Genomic DNA, 17,818 nt, shown 5'->3' with positions numbered 1-17,818 from the left:
CAACAAATAAGCTATGTTCAAGTGTTTCAATTCAATAATAAAATTTTTTCTCATTCATTATTCGTATTTACTAAAATTTTCACATGTTCAAACATATATTAATGACATTTCATAAATCATTTTCATATTACAACTCATGCAATGGCATGATTCATTTCTTTGTTCAATATTTGAATTCTTTTCAAGTTCCACATCTCATTCATCATCTCATATCTCATATCTCATAATTCAATCCATATTCACATCAATATACTATTTCATATTCCATTTCTAATCATTGTCATTTCAATAATTCCTCATCTCATTTCCATTTCTCAACCATGTCATTTCAATATCGAACACATTAATTTTATCATTTATTTTTCCTATTAACACGACTCAGACTTGGACGGATGCATGGATCAAACCAACACACCAGTTTTGCACCCAGTGCCTCATTGAATAAATTCGAAGTAATATTTGTGCTCAACTCTATATAAATTGACACAGTAACTCATTGGTTAAACCGAAGCAAATTGGCACCCAATGCCTCATCAATTTGAGGTTGAAGTAATCCCTGAAATCTTCCTATCCTATGGCATGACATCTATATCAAACTTAGTCTGAACAGTTAATGGGGTTTCATTTCAGTTTTCAATACAATCAATGTCTCAATTTCACATATATATATACATTATCACATATAGTCAATTAAATAATCATTTAATCAACATATTTCATAATATACAAAATCAATCCATTTCCAATCCACTTTGAATTCAATTCAATCTCAAGTACCAAAGTACTCACCTCAAATGCTCACCATATGCAAAAAATTAAATAAGCAACAATCTACTATTTAGTTTTGGATTATAGAAACACTATTTGACGTTGATTTTATCTTTCCCCTTTTTACTCGAGAATTCCAGTACGACGTTAGCTACGAAATAAAACAGTTAAATCACATTAAAATTACACATTTCAATTTCACTTAAAATTTCAATTTTCACACTATATTTTGCTTATTCATCAATTTAGTCCCTAAACCGAGACTAGCATTTAACCTTCACATTTAACTTTATATTTTTATACTAATTTCACTCTAACTCAACCCCTTAATTTCTAATTTTTCACAATTTAGTCCCTATTGTTCAAAATCAAAAATTTATTCCATAATTTAGTCATTTTCAATTTCTAACTTAAAAACCTATCTATTTAATCCCTAATACTTAAACTATTCAACAATGTCAACATCTAAAATCTTGAACAATACTAAAAATTACAACATGGGTTTGGTAGCCCTAAGTACTAGGATTCCAAAAATATAAAAATTACAAGAAAATGACTAAATTGCACTAACCAATTTGAGCTTGAACATTAAGGTCCCTAGCCGTGCGTGACTATCTTCTTCTTTTCTTCTTTCTTTTCTTTCTCTAATTTTGCATGCAAATCTCTTTCTATTCTTTATTCTTTCTTTTATTATATGTTTCTATTATATTTATTATAACATATATAATATGTATATACTTTTCAAATTATTTATTATAACATATATATATACAGAATAAGTTAACATATATGTAACACCCCGAACCCGAGACCGTCACCGGAGTCGAACACGATGTGTTAACAGACTTTAACTACTTATAAACAAATTTCCCAGACACTGCCAATCTGCGTACTAGTCGCTTTAAAAATCATATATTGAGTTCAGAAACTCGGAATCCAGTTCAGTAAATTTTCCCTAAAACTAGACTCATATACCCATCTACATATTTTTTTTCTAGAATTTTTGGTTGGTCCAATTAGTACAGTTTATTAGTCAAAGTCTCCCATGTTACAGGGATCGACTACACTGACCTTTGCGCATTACGACTTGGATATCTCCCTGTACAGGGCTTCAATACTGATGCCGTTTGTTTCTATAGAAACTAGACTCAGAGAGGAATCTATACATATATGGCATGACTCCTAATTGTCTCTGGTTAATTTATAATGAATTTCCAAAGTCGGAACAGGGAATCCAGAAACCGTTCTGGCCTTGTCTCATGAGAACCTGAATATCGCTTAACATACTATCCATATGATCGTTTCGTTACTTTCCTATGAAAATAGATTCATCAAGGTTCGTTTACATAATTTATTCACTATTTAATTCCCTTCCTACTATTTTTAGTGATTTTCCAAATCTACATCACTGCTGCTGTCAGCATCTGCCTTTAAGGTAGACTTTACCTATTTCATAGTTTCCATGATTCAACTAGCCCTTTTTGCATAAATAGCACAATTTATGATAGTGATTAACCATTCCCATGGCCAATCCTTGTTAAGCATATCCACACCTCTCAATAACCATATCCATACCAAATGATTATAACATTATACTCAAACATATTTAAGCCATTTTCGCATGGCTATCCAAAATTATACAAGTCCAAAGGGTCCATGACCCACAACGAACGGGTAGTCCTATACATGCCATTTCGAAGTTCAACCAAAATTGTACCAAAAGGGGGGGCTTTGATAGTGTGGGTGACTTCGACTTCAAAATCCCGAGTCCGATAGCTGGAGAACCAAAATCTATAAAACAGAGAATCAAGGAGACGGAGTAAGCAATTTATGCTTAGTAAGTTTTGAGCAAGGGATTCCAGCACAACAAAAGTATAGCATTCATGTAGCTAAACGGATAATTTCATATGCACAATTTTTCAATATCATACTTACTTCACATTACCAACCCTTTTATTCATACACAAAGATCAACTTAGCCAAAGGCCGGTAGCTCATTTATCAACTGAGCGAATACTTATTTGTAAGGGCTCAACTAATTCAAAGCACATACGAAACATACCTCAATGTTGGGATGTTTCAAGCGTATTAACTGAAATTTTTACAGCAAGATCATTCATTCCCAAATCACGTACCTTCGGAATTTAACCGGATATAGCTACTCGTTCAAATGCCTTCGGGACATAGCCCGGTTATAGTAACTCGCACAAATGCCTTCGGGACTTAACCCAGATTTAGTAACTCGCACAAATGCCTTCGGGCTTAGCCCGGAATTAGTATCTCGCACAAATGCCTTCGGATCTTAGTCCGGATATGGTCACTTAGCACAAAGCCTTTGGGACTTAGCCCGGACATCATTCAAATAACCATGCACATTTAACAATAAATCATGGCACATTCGTATTTCGTTTTCGTTAGCAAAACTCAAACACAAGACACTTATCATTCTTGCAATTTCGGCTCAATAGCCACACACAAAGAGCATGATTTTGATTTGCTTAAAACATGATCTAATCAAATCATAATTTAAGCTCTTTTACTCAAGAACTTACCTCGGATGTTGTCGAACGATTCCGATAGCTATTCGACCACTTTTTCCTTCCCTTTATCGGATTTAGTTCCCCTTTGCTCTTGAGCTTAATTAAACAAATAAATTGATTTAATCATTTGAGCATCGAAAAGAGGAACACAAGGCACTTAGCCCATATTTATACATTAGACATTAAAGTCACATATGTACGGAATCATGAATCAAACTCAACATTTTGGCTAATTTTCCCCCTTGGCCGAATTTTCTAAGCCAAGACAAAAGCATCAATATGCTTGCCTCTGACCGAATACATGCAACACCAATCTCCTTCCTATGGCCGAATATGCATGTCTATGTTGGGGCCAATTGCAACACTTAATACATTCTACAAGTATGGTCACTTGTATTGACTAAACACCATTTTGTTTCAAGTTCAAAACTTGGCTAATACACACATATATACACTAGTAAAGCATCCTCTCCCTTTCCATCAATTTAACACATGCATTACTCATTAATATACAAAAATTATATTCGGCCTTAGCACACAACTTGCTAGCCGATTCTTCTCCATCTAGCAACCAATGCACATATGTGCTCACTCAAAAATGCTAAAAAGAAGATTCAAGAATCATCAATCCACCATCACATGCATCATTAACAAGCTTCATATTTAGCATGCAATGGCATTAATACAAAATCCACCTAGGCCGAATATCATCCCCATGACATAGCAAAGATTTGAACCATGGGCTAATTAGAACTCAAGCTAGCAACTAAAAAAACATGCATGAATCTCATGGCACAACCTCAAACATACCTTGATCTAGATACAAGTATGGCCAAACCTCCTCCTAATCCTCTTCCAAACCAAACATGAAGCAAGAACTCCTTCCTCCTTCCTTAGAATTTTCGGCCAAAAGAAGATAAAAAAGGATGAACAAAATTTTTCTTTTCTTTTCTTTAACTCACGGCAATGGGGGGGAAACAACCACACACTTTTTTTTTTGTTTTCATCATATTCCCTTTCATTATTTTATGCCCATGCTCCTTATTTTATCATACTTCCCATGACACACTAACTCAACATGTTTATGACATGTTCTTGCCCATCACACTTGGTCTACCATGCTTGTCATGGCCGGCCACTACTAATTAGGGGGGAATTTGACATGCAAGTCCCCCCTTTTTATTTCATGCACTAATAGATCCTTATGCTTTGACCTATCACATTTCAAAATTTTCTCACATAAGTCCTATTTACTAAAACTCACATGCAATCGACTAAATCGAAGCTCGAAATTTTCACACATTCATAATTACATATTCTAGACAATAAATATCACATTCAAACATTTTGGTGACTCGGTTTAGCGGTCCTGAAACCACTTCCCGACTAGGGTCAATTTTGGGCTGTCACAATATACATATAAATATATATGTATAATCATCATTAATGCCGTCCACTTTAATGAAACAATGGCATAATTGCTTCTTTAATCCCCTTAATTTATTTCATTCTATAATTCAACTATTAACCCTTACGCAATTTAGTCCCTGTACCTTAATAACTCCTAATTTCATGAAATTTAGTAATCCAAAAATTAATTATCTCTAGACTAACCTCGTAAATATTTAATAAAAATATTCACGAGTTTGTTTTACGAGAATGCAGTCCCGAACCTCACTTTTCAACACCCCTGCCTATCGGGTCATTACAGTAAGGCTTGTGGTTGATTATAGCTATTTGGTATCTTTGGCTCATGTATGTCTAGATAATTGTTTTTGGTCATATGATTTATGCCTTATGGAAGTAGTATAGGTTATGGTAAAATGGATGTGAATGAAATGGATGCATTGGTACGTTTGATTTGTTTATAAGATAGTAATTTGTGACTATTGAATCTGAATTTTGTTTGATGCTTAAATTGTACAGGGTACAATGGTTAGGCACATAGGTTGAATGATATGGTATATTTTTGCATGATTTGGTGTGATTTGATTAGGTAAAAATGGTTGGAAATGGTATGGCATGGAACCTAAGAAATGATATTTGAAATAACTTGATTTTGAAGTCATCTTTGATGCACATAGCCTGGGGGATGGGCTGTTACATGGCCATGTGCAACACATGATCATCCTACATGGTCATGTTTTTTGTTTAATATTAAGTGCAAGACTTTTAGCACCACCTGTTGTCACGATCGTGTGACCTTATTTTCGAATAGTACACAGTTTGAAGACATAGACGTGTAGAGTAGCACCACATGGCCTCAACCATGTCACATGGCTGTGTGACCCCTATTTATAGTATTTTCCACATTTTTTTATTTTGTTTCATATTATTCCTTACTTTTTTTAAATTGATTTTTAGGCCCGTAGGCTTGATTTAAGTTCCGTTTTTGTTTATACACTTTGAATAATGATCGACTAGTAATTCATGATGATTAAATTGAACTCTTAATTGTTTGGATTTATTATTGGATTTGGTAATCTTTGTAGCATCTGTAACTTTTATCCGATAACGAAGATAGGTTAGGGATGTTACATTTAGTGGTATCAGACCTACGGTTTGCCGGTTTTCAAACTGAACATAGCATGTATTGAGTCTAGAAATACATGCCATCTTATAACCTGTGATAGTGTGATGTCTCTTAACTCGAATTGGTTCCATTTTTCATACAGATTAAATATGTCATTTGAATTGAACCAAACTAATTCCAATAAACTACAAAGTAATGTTCAAGCCTCAATGTATGAGGCTGCTCATAGTGCACTGTTTTTAAAGGACAAGAAAGTGAGGCCTGTGGAGCCTTCTTCCATATGATGTTAGAATAGTTTATTGACTTTATGAAAGCCAATTTTTGCGGCTCAACAACCTCTACCCCTCATCCTCAAAGCCATTTACAACTGAATACTCACAGAATTCCTATTGAAAAAGTTCGAAAGTGCAGAGCCGAAGAGTTTCATGCAAAGTGAATGATGATTCTACCAGAGCTGGGTACTAATTAGGAAACATACAGAGGGATCTAGATGAAATGTTGTGTTCTTCTAAAAATTATCTCAGGTGTACCATGTCACTGTTAAAAGAGGAGGCTTCTCAATGGTAGTCGAGTTTAACTACTATAGCATTGAAAGAATGAGATAAGTGGGATTTCTTCTGAATTGAATTCCAAAAGAAATATGTCAGCACACAATTTTAAACAAGAAGAAAAAAGAATTTCTTGAGTTGAAGTTAGGAAACAAATTAGTTGCAGAATACAAGCGAGAGTTTTCTTAGATTAGTAAATATGCTTATAAGATGGTGTCGATTGAAGATGAATTGTGTATTTGCTTCAAAGATGGATTGAATAATGTGATTAAAATGCTTGTGAGGGAAATGGAATTTCGTGAGTCTGTAGTTTTATTTGATCGAGATTAAAAAAAAAGAAAAAATTATTTTCAAGAGAAAGAGAGCGAGACAAGAGTTCGAGACTTCAATAAACAAAATGTATCTAAAAGATTTTCTACTTTCCCACCAAAGAAAAATGAAAGAATCGAGTAGCCATTTTTAGTGCCATCAGAGTCTTATAGCAGAGATAGAATGAAACATAATAATGTGAGACCACCGATAACTTCAGTAACCAATGCAGGTAGTGTCAGAAATGTATATAGACCAGAATGCAACCATTGTGGTCAAAATTACTTTGGAGTGTATAGGTTGAATGATAGATCTTGGTTTAATTGGGGATCTCCTGATCACTTCAAGAAAAATTCCTGAATCAAACTGACTTAAATAAGGATAAGAATGAAAAACTTGTTGTTACTTCTACGAGAGGCAAACAACCAAAAATTTGAGGTAAAACTAGAGTCAATAGAAGTGGAACAAAAGACATAGCTGTTCGATCTGAAGCTTGACCTCTCGCTAGAGTTTATGTGATCCAAGCGCGTGTGGAGGCTTCAACTCTTAATGTTATTGTTGGTACCTTTCCTACCATTGATGTTACAGTATATGCATTAATTGACTTTGGGTTGAGACACATTTATATATGCACTAAGTTAGAAAAAGAAAAGAGTTCTACAATTCTGTCACCTAAATATGTTGTTAAAGTAACAAACCCTTTAAGCTAAAGTGTCAAGGTTATGACTTTCTTACTGATTTGATGTTACTGCCTTTGCAAAAGAGTTTAGGATGTAGTAGTGAATTGTTGTTAGAAACGAATTGATTTGAGATCTCAAAACAAAGAATAGGTCTTTGTTGAATCTGCTAAGACTGATTATGCTTCGAATATGATTTCAAATATATTCGTACAGAAATTGATTTGAAAAGGCTATAATGTATTTTTTGCTCATACTTTTGGATTTTAAAGTATCTAGAATGAAAGTTGATCAGTTACCAATAGTTTGTGAGTTTATAGATTTTTTTTTCCTGAGAAATTGTCTGGTTTATCTCCAGAATGATAAGTTGAGTTTGCTATAAAATTAGTGTCCAGGGCTACTCCAGTTTTTATTGCTCTGTACAAAATGGATTCAACTAAAGTAAAAGAATTAAAAGCTTAGTGTAAGAATTAATTACAAAGGTTTTATCTAATCAAATGGATTACCTTGAGGCCCACCTACTTCGTTTGTGAATAAGAAAGATGGGATGATGGGATTGTATATAAATTATCAACAGTTGAATAAAGTCATGACAAAGAATAAATATTTTTTGCCTCATATTGAAGATCTATTCAATCAATTGAAATGTGCTACAATGTTTTCAAAGATTGATCTCAAATCTGGTTGCTATCAGTTGCGAGTTAAAAATGTTGATGTGCCGAAAACAACATTCAAAACCAAGTACGAATTCTATGAGTTTCTAGTTATACCTTTTAGATTGATTAATGCTCCCGCAATAGTTATGGATCAAATTAAATAGGGTTTTTCAGTTACATCTCAACAAGTTCATTGTGGTTTTTTTATTGATAATATATTGATCTATTATGAAACTAATTCAAAGCATGCTCAGTATTTGCAAATTTATGTAATAGATGATTTATTAAGATTTTTTTGATAATTATATTACCAATGATGATGCTATTATACGGACACGTTGAATTTGTTTGATCAGTTAAGTGCCAACGAAGTTTTGATCAGTTGAAAACTTTATTGACAGAAGCTTTGATACTGATTCAGTTTAAGTCCAAGAAGGAATTCATTATTTATAGTAATGTTTCACTCAGATAATCTTAATTTATGATGGTTTAATTATATTAGAATTGAGAGTTAAACCGATAACTCATTAGAGAATTTTTGAGATGCAAAGAAATGATTCGAGTTTGTTAGCTAAACTAAAATAGATTTAGATTGATCAGATCACTAATTCCAGTATAGATTGTAATAATAGTCTATATTTTCGAAATCTAATATGTGTGCTGAACAATTATGAGATTATGCTAGACATCTTGTAATAGGCTTATAGTAGTGTCTATTTGATTCAATCAGGTAGCGACAAAATGTGTAATGGATTGAGATAGAGTTACTGCTGGCCAGGAATGAACCTGAAGTTTCAAAGTTTGTACCAAGATGTCTGGTAGGTCAATAGGTTAAAGCTAAGTATCAAGTTTTGTTTGAATTATTATGATCTGTTATAATTTCTGATTGGGAATAAGAATGAATCACAATGGATTTCGTATATGGACTACCTTTGACATTGAGAAAGAAAGACTTGATCTGAATCATTATTATTAGACTAATGAAATCAGGTCATCTTATTCCGTTCAGAACAAGTTACTTGCTTGAAAAGCTAGTTGAGTTGTATGTATCCAAAATTCACGAAGCTATGGTGTAGATAGACGGACAGTCAGAACGGGTAATTCAGATTCGGGAGAAAATATTACAGTGTTGTATCATATAGTTCAATTACGCGAGAACGAGCTAGTTTTGGAACAACTCGTTTTTAGTCAAATCGGAATAGTGGTTTCAGGACCAAAAATTTGAGGTCAAATATTTATTTTATTATTATTTTAATGTTTACAGCATGATAGAATGTATGTGTGAAAATTTTATGACGAAATTTTATCGTTTAAATGGTCAATTTGAGAAAAAGGACTAAATCGCGTAAAGTGCAAAAGTAATGTTCTACTAGCTAAAGGTGTTTAATAGCTATAGAACCTTAAATTTGAGGTCCTTATGTGGTAAATATAGCATAGGTTGTTTAAGTGGACATTTATGGACATTATAAATGAATTTATAAAGGTTAAAACTTAAGGTTAAATTAGTAATTAAGTTAATATGTTTAATAAAACAAAAAGAAATTAAGTGTCATCTAATTTAATAAGAGAAACCACATAAATTAGGGATTGAAAACACCATTTCAAAAATTGAAAATTTCGGCTATGGTATATGGAGCATGTAAGTCCATTTTTAGTTCCGTTTTTAATGATTTCTATGTTTTTGTGATCGTTGCAACTAGTACTAGCTAGCCTAGGGACTAATTTTCAAAGCTGTTAAAGATTTTGGAAGTTTCCATTGATAAATATGTATGAGTTTTGATGTTTAACGATAGATTATAGATATTTGGTGTTAGTTAAACAAGTTTTGTTAAGTGATTTTTGGTAAAAATGCAAATTAGGGGCTAAATTGTGAAATGTGATGTGGTTAAAAGTGTGAATAAATTGAAAATATGGGCTGCTACTAACATGTATTAAATTCGGCTAAGCATGGGTTTGTACTGAATTGCATGAATTTGCAATTTTATGTGATAAGGACTAAATTTTAAAAATGTGAAAGTTTAGGGGAAAATGTGTAAAATAGCCCTAAAGTGTATTTTGGACTAAATAGTTGATTAAATAAGCTGATTTTGAAGAGGAATTTGAACTAGGATCGGGGAAAAAGAAAAGTAATTGAATAGTCAATTTGTTTTGTCATTTCTGTACACAAGGTAAATTCGTATATTTGAACTTAAATGTGTATCTATTTATTTGATGGATGAAATTGAGATAGTATTTATTCAAATAGATAAATATGGAGATATTAAATTTAATGTACGGTTTAAGTAAATGAGATGCTAAATAAGACCATAGCTAGACTATGGCAAATTGAATAATAAGACCATAACTGGGTTATGGCATGTGAATGTAAGACCACGACAGGGCCTTCGCAATGTATGTGTAAGACTATAGTTGGACTATGGCATCGGAAAAATTAAAGTACTTGTATCGTAAGCATTTATAAGCCGGAGTGGTTTGATAAGAGAATTGTTGAGAAATGGATAAGTATTCGGTACATGTATGTACAGAAAACTAATTCAAGTAACGAGTTAGAATAAGTTGAGAACTTATAAGTCATGATATGGATAAACTTTATGTTGGCTCATTGTTTGATGCTTTAAATGTTAATTATGTTATCTGTTTTGAAATGTTAATGAATGTTGTGATTATTTCATATTTACATACGAACTTACTAAGCTCTATAGCTTACTTTGTTTAATTTTTGATGTTTTATAGTTTTACGAAGCTAGCTCAGACTTGTGGATCGTCAGAGACTTCATCGCACTATCGAACATCTATTTTGGTACATTTAAAGTTGTATATATATGGTAAATGGAATGTATAGACTTGAGTCATTTTGGGTATGTTTGATGAACATGTATTTTGGCCATTTGAGTTGGAATAAGATGATAAACTTGATGATGTTTATATTTGTGCAAATGGTTCTAATTTGAGTTTGTTAATTGACCTATAATGAGTGATTAAGGTTGAATGGATAATGCATGTTTAGAATGTTTAACTAAATGAATTGTATATGTGAATTACGTTTAGTAAAGCAAGCTGAGTTGATAAGTATTTGAATAGGTAAATGGTATTGAATTGAGTATTGAATTGGTTGAAATGGGTATAGTATCATTGTGTATTGGTTGATGACTTTTGGCTGGACATTTGTGTCTTAAAATGGTACCAATTGAGCTTGTATAGGTATGTGCAAAATGGGTGGCAAAATGGTTTGGTAAATGGCCTATTTTTTTTTCCATACGGGCAGAGACTCGAGCGTGTATCTCAACCATGAGTGATGCACAGTCATGTTACAAGGCCGTGTGTCCCTTAGTGTTGATTTTGAAAACAAGTCAGTATACTCCACACGGCCTTACACATGGGCGTGTGACTTCGCCGTGTGGTATAAGTCAGTATACCGTACAAGTTTGACACGACCTGGCACAAGGTCTAGCCACACGGGTGTGTGTGTTGCCTGTGTGACCCAAGTCAGAGAGTTACACGAGGTCGGACACGAGCTGGGACATAGCCATGTGCTTCCAATTCGAATGTCTATATGACCTGTGACACAGGCGTGTTTGGTGGCCGTGTGAGTCACACGGCCAGGCCACACGAGCGTGTGTCCCCTATTTTGAGAAATTTTTCAAAGTTTTATAAAAGTTACATAAGTTATTAGTTTATTCTCGAACCAAAGCATGTTTAGGGTCTCGTAGGCTTGTATAAGGGACAAATTGATCAAGATTGAATAATGAATGCTTGAAATGAGAAAATGTTTGCTAAATGGATGTTTGATTGTTTTGTAAGTTCAGTAATGCTCCGTAACCCTATTCTGGCGTTGAATACGGGTGAGAGGTGTTACATTTATTGGTATCAGAGCTACGGTTTAGTCGATTTTAGGACCAACATAGCGTATGTGAGAGCTGGCTATACATGCCATATATAACATGTGATAGTGTGATGAATCCTGACATTATAAACTATGTTTTCGTATAGTAATGGATCTCAAACAAGTTGTAGCAGATGATGTTGAGAGTAATGCACCAAATCTGGCTCAAGGGACAGCGCCTTCTGAATCTAGACCCGTGTCGAGTAGTCGCGGTAGTGAGGCTAAAAAAGCCTTTTTTCCAGATGATGAACGAGTGGTTCACTCAATATATCCAAACAAATCAGGCTGCTCAACAGCCTCCACCCCCGCCAAATCCTCAATCAATCCCCGTAGTTCCTTAAGTTATTGATCTAATACGATTAAATAAGCCACCAGTCGATAAAATTTGTAAGCATGGGGCTGAAGAGTTCAGGGCTAATGTTGATGATGATCTTGAGAGAGTCGAGTTTTGGCTTGAAAATACGATCCGAGTGTTTAATGAACTTTCATGCACACTGACTAAATGTTTAAAGTGTGTTATATCCCTTTTGAGAGATATTGCATACCATTGGTGGAATACATTAATATTTATGGTGCTGAGAGAGTTACCTGGGAGTTCTTTCAGACTGGGTTCTGAAAAAAGTACATAAGCCAACGATTTCTAAATCAAAAGCATAAAGAGTTTTTAGAACTAAAACAAGGCCGCATGACCATAACTGAGTACGAGAGAGAATTTGAACTGTTAAGTAAATATGCTCGAGAGTATGTTTCGACTGAAGAGATAATGTTCAAATGGTTTGTTGATGGGTTGAACGAAGATATTAAACTTCCGATCAGGATATTATATTTAAAATAATTCATTGTGTTAGTTGAGCATGCTTGCAAAGCTGAAGAATTGGGCAAAGAAAAAAGAAAGGCTGATTTTGAAGCTAGAGATTCAAGAAAGAGATTGATGAATAAACCCTATCACTCTTCATCAAAGAAATCTCGAGATTCATATAGTTGATCAAATGCATCATTGGAGTACTCTAATAGAGATCGTGGGAAGCAATTTATGAGTTCAAAAACTCCAGCTATGTTAGTGGCAAGTGAGGGAAATGTTAGATCGAATAAACCTGAATATGGACGATGTTTAAAATGACATTTTGGAGAGTGTAGACTGAATGATAAAGCTTATTTTAGATGTGGCTCGCTCAAACATTTCATTCGAGATTATCCTGAGTTAAATGAGAAAGATAAATCTCAGAATGCTCAGAATGTAAGATCAAGCAACTTGACTGTGAGAGGAAGACCATCCCGTAATGCTGGAAATGTAAGTGGTGGTAGAGATGCAACATGAGATACTGCTGTGAGATCTGAGGCTAGAGCACCTGCCAGAACTTATGCTATTCACGCTCGCGAAGAAGCATCATCTCCAGATGTTATTACTGATACATTCTCACTTTATGACACAATGTAGTTGCACTGATAGATCCCGGATCAACTCATTCATATATATGTGTGAACTTAGCGTCTAGTAAGAATTTACTTGTTGATTCTACTAAGTTTGTTATAAAAGTGTCGAACCCCTTAGGCAAATATGTTCTGGTTGAAAAAGTTTGAAAGAGTTGTTCGTTAATAACTCAGGGTTACTGTTTTATGGTTGATTTGATGTTGTTTCCATTTGACGAGTTTGATGTTATTTTGGGTATGGACTAGTTGACGTTGCGTGATGCAGTATTAAATTATAGATGAAAGACAATTGAGTTGAAATGTTAGAATAATGAAACTCTCCGAATCGAATCAAATGATTTGAAGGATTTACCAGTTGTAATCTCGTGAAATATATGAAAAAGGGATGCAATGCATATCTTGCATATGTACTTGATACAAAAGTGTTAGAAACAAAGATTGAATTAGTACCAGTTGTTTGCAAGTATCCAAATGTGTTTCCAGAAGAGTTACCGGGTTTGTCACTGATCAGAGAGGTTGAATTTTCTATTGATTTAGTACCAAGAACTTCACCAATATAGATAGCTCCGTACAAACTGGCTCCAACAGAGTTAAAAGAGTTGAAAGCTCAGTTGCAAGAATTAACTGATAGAGGATTCGCAAGACTGCGTTTCTCACCTTGGAGTGCACCAGTATTGTTTGTAAAGAAAAATGATGGTTCTATGAAAATGTGTGTTGACTACCGACAACTCAACAAAGTGACAATCAAGAATAAATATCCTCTACCAAGAATTGATGATTTATTTGATTAGTTGAAAGGTGCAACAGTGTTTTCAAAGATTGATTTGAGATCTAGTTATTATCAGTTGCGTGTTAAAGACTCAGATGTGCCTAAAACTGCATTCAGAATGAGGTACAAATATTATGAATTCCTTGTTATACCTTTTGGATTGACCAATGCTCCTACCATTTTTATGGATTTGATGAATCGAACTTTCAGACCGTATTTAGACAGATTTGTTGTATTTTTTTATCACATTTTGATTTACTCTCGAGGTGAGTTTCAGCATGCCGAGCATTTGAGAATAGTGTTACAGGTCTTGAGAGATAAGCAATTGTATGCTAAATTCAGTAAATGTGAGTTTTTGCAGAGAAGTCAAATTTTTAGGGCACATTGTTTCAGCAGAAGGTTTTAGTGTTGATTCGAGCAAGATTTCTGCAATTATAGATTGGAAACCTTCGAGAAATGTATCTGAAGTCCAAAGTTTTCTAGGAGAGTCAGTTATTATTAACATTTTGTGAAAGGGTTCTCGATGATTGCTACACCACTAACTCGATTACATTAGAAAGATGTAAAGTCTGAATGGTCTGAGTAGTGTCAACAAAGTTTTGAATAGTTGAAAGCGTTATTGACAGAGGCACAGCCTAAATCTGGTAAAGAATTCGTAATTTTCAGTGATGCATCATTGAACTATTTGGGTTGTGTGTTGATGCAGGAAGGAAAAGTTATAGCTTATGCTTCTAGACATTTGAAGCCACATGAAAAGAATTATCCGACACACGATTTAGAGTTGGTCGCGATTGTGTTTGCATTAAAGATTTGGTGACATCATTTGTTTGGTGAAAAATGCCACATATATACAGAACATAAGAATTTAAAATATTTAATGACTCAAAAAGACTTGAATTTGCGACAATGAAGATGGCTTGAATTATTAAAACATTATGAGCTAGTAATTGATTATCATGTAACATCCCGAATCAGGGCCTAGTCAAAATAGTGGTTTCGGCACCACAAATTCGACGTTAAAATAATTATTTTATGATCATTATGAGGTCTAGGATATGAGAATAAGTATGTGTTAAAGTTTCATGGAGAAATTCTATGTGTAAGGTGTCTAATTGGAAATTAGGGACCAATTTGAATAAATAGCAAACCTTGGGTTCTAGAAGCAATTTGTATGAAATTGCTTTGGAATATTAATTAGAGGTCCCTAAAGAGCAATTTACCCAATTTCTAAGTTTTTGGACAAAAATGGGCATGCATGGAAAATTATGAAAGTTTAGTAAGAAAGGGCATTTTGGTCATTTGGTTAATTAAAGAATAAAAAGGGGAAATAAGCCAAAATCATGTCATTCATCTTCTTCATGCTACCAAAATTTGCATGCTCTCCATAGCTAGGGTTTTCAACATTTCAAGCTCTACAGTAAGTGCTCCCTAGCCCCGTTTTTAATGCTCTTCGTATTTTTAAGATCCTCGTAACATGCTCTATCTATTTTTACCCATATCTCATGCTAGGTTTCATGTTTAGAAAATTACCCATGCATGATATGTTTGTGTTTTGATGATTTATGAAGGAATATGAGAGTTTAAAGGATGGTAAATAATTTTTACTAAGTGGTTTTTCATGGAAATGGCTTAAAGGACTAAATTGTAAAAGTTATGAAAGTGGGTAGAAATGTATGGAATGAAGGAAAAACATGGGCTGCTATAAGTGTGAAGAACATTCGACTAGGCTTGGTAACTAAGGAATTACATGCATTTCATTATACGAGACTTAGGACTAAATTGTAAATATTGTGAAAGGTTAGGGGCAAAATGGTCATTTTGCCTGGAGGTGAGTTTTAGGCCTAAAACAAATAATGTGATGTGTTAATAATCAAATTTTATTGATATAGACCCCGAGGAACCAATTTCGAAGGTCGACGGTGGAAAACGGAAGGTTTTAGAATAACCGAGACACGAATCCATAACGATTACCAAGTAAGTTCGTATAAACCGAAGTAAACTCTTAATATACTTATAATGCATGTTCTTGAATGTACGAAAATTTAGATATTCATTGCATGATAATCCATGAAATGTGCTAGTGTAAATAAAGAGATGATAAATGTTCCGGTTGAAATAAAAAGGGAAACCCGATGGATAAATTATGGCTTACATGACATGAGATCCTACATGTGTTGCAGAAAAGGATTTAGCCCGAACAGGTAATCTGATGATCTCAAAATAAAAAGGATCTAGCCTGGACGAGTGTTTCTTGAGTGATTGAGCCTCCCCAAAAATATAGGTGCATTAAGGATTTAGCCTGGACGGGTAATCCGATTGAGGACTGAATTTAGCCTGGACTGACAATTCGGATCTGAGCTCATAGGAGTATATGTCGTTGTAGGGGATTTAGCCTGGACTGGTAATCCCGACATTTCTCTATGAGTATTACTATGTGGTATTTAGCCTGGACTGGTAATCCTGCCATAAGATGTAAGGTTCGCGAGAGTGCGTACTTGAAATGATCACTTGTATGACTTGAAGGTAATTAGGCTATCCATCGGGATTTTCGAGAAATTCAATGGGATTAACATGAGAAATAGAGATGGAAATATTGAATTGATGAGCTCCTCTAAGACTAATGATATGATGCATTGTTATGAGACTAACTTGATGATTGAGTGCATGTGATAGGGAAACTATTTTATGCTTGTTGGAATCATTGCCTGATATGGTTGTATGCTAATTAACTGGTAAGTTTACTTTCCATTTATCCAGACTTACTAAGCATATAAATGCTTACCCCCTTCTCTTTTCCCTATCCTACAGAGCTCGTGGACTCATGAAGATTGAAAGATGGTTGGAGAATCAACACACTATCGACTTGTTCTGCTTTGGTATATATATACTTTTATTTTGTTTAATGGCATGTATAGGGTTTTTGGTTATTTTGTTATATGTGTCATTTGGCTAGCCAATGTAAGGGCTTAAATGGTATACTTACTCTTTTGTATATGGCCATGAGATATGGCTCATATTGATATAGGTTGTAAACCTACTAATGATGCATGTTTATGTTTAAATGTTTCATGAGATATGATAATGAGGTTTATCATGAATGGATGCATGAAATGGACCTAATAACTTGAGAGCAGATATATCATATAATGGTATATCGTTATAATATGGCCTTAGTGTAAAGTGTAAAATGTGCTATGTTAATCTCTAATATGAAAAGGATAATTTAGCATGTACTAAACCAATGAGATGAGGTTAACATGCAATGAGTTGTGCCAAGGTTGTTTAAGAGTATAATTCGGCCATGTTAAATACCATTGAAGTCTATAAGTGTGTATGGTCGTTAGAGGGTGACCAAAGGCTTGGAAAATAGCGCTAAAAAGGTCCACACGGATAGACACACGGGTATGTGTCTAGGCCGTGTGTGACACACGGTTAGCCCTCATGGGCATGATGCCTGGCCTTGTGTCCCCTGCATCTAAAATTTTAGGTCAGTATCCATGGTAGTAAACACACGGGTAGAGACACAACTGTGTGTCTCAACCGTGTGGATGACACAGCCTAGCACACTGGCGTGTGCCTTGGTCGTGTGCCTCAAAATGAATGATGATGTCATAAATAGAATGTCTGAGTTTTTGGACACGGGCAATGACACAGACGTGTCTAGGCCGTGTGAAGGACACGGGCCAAGGACACGGGCGTGTGCT

The sequence above is a fragment of the Gossypium hirsutum genome, chromosome A02 (assembly GCF_007990345.1).
Source record: "Gossypium hirsutum isolate 1008001.06 chromosome A02, Gossypium_hirsutum_v2.1, whole genome shotgun sequence".
Taxonomy (NCBI): domain Eukaryota; kingdom Viridiplantae; phylum Streptophyta; class Magnoliopsida; order Malvales; family Malvaceae; genus Gossypium; species Gossypium hirsutum.
This window is presented reverse-complemented; position numbering follows the sequence as displayed.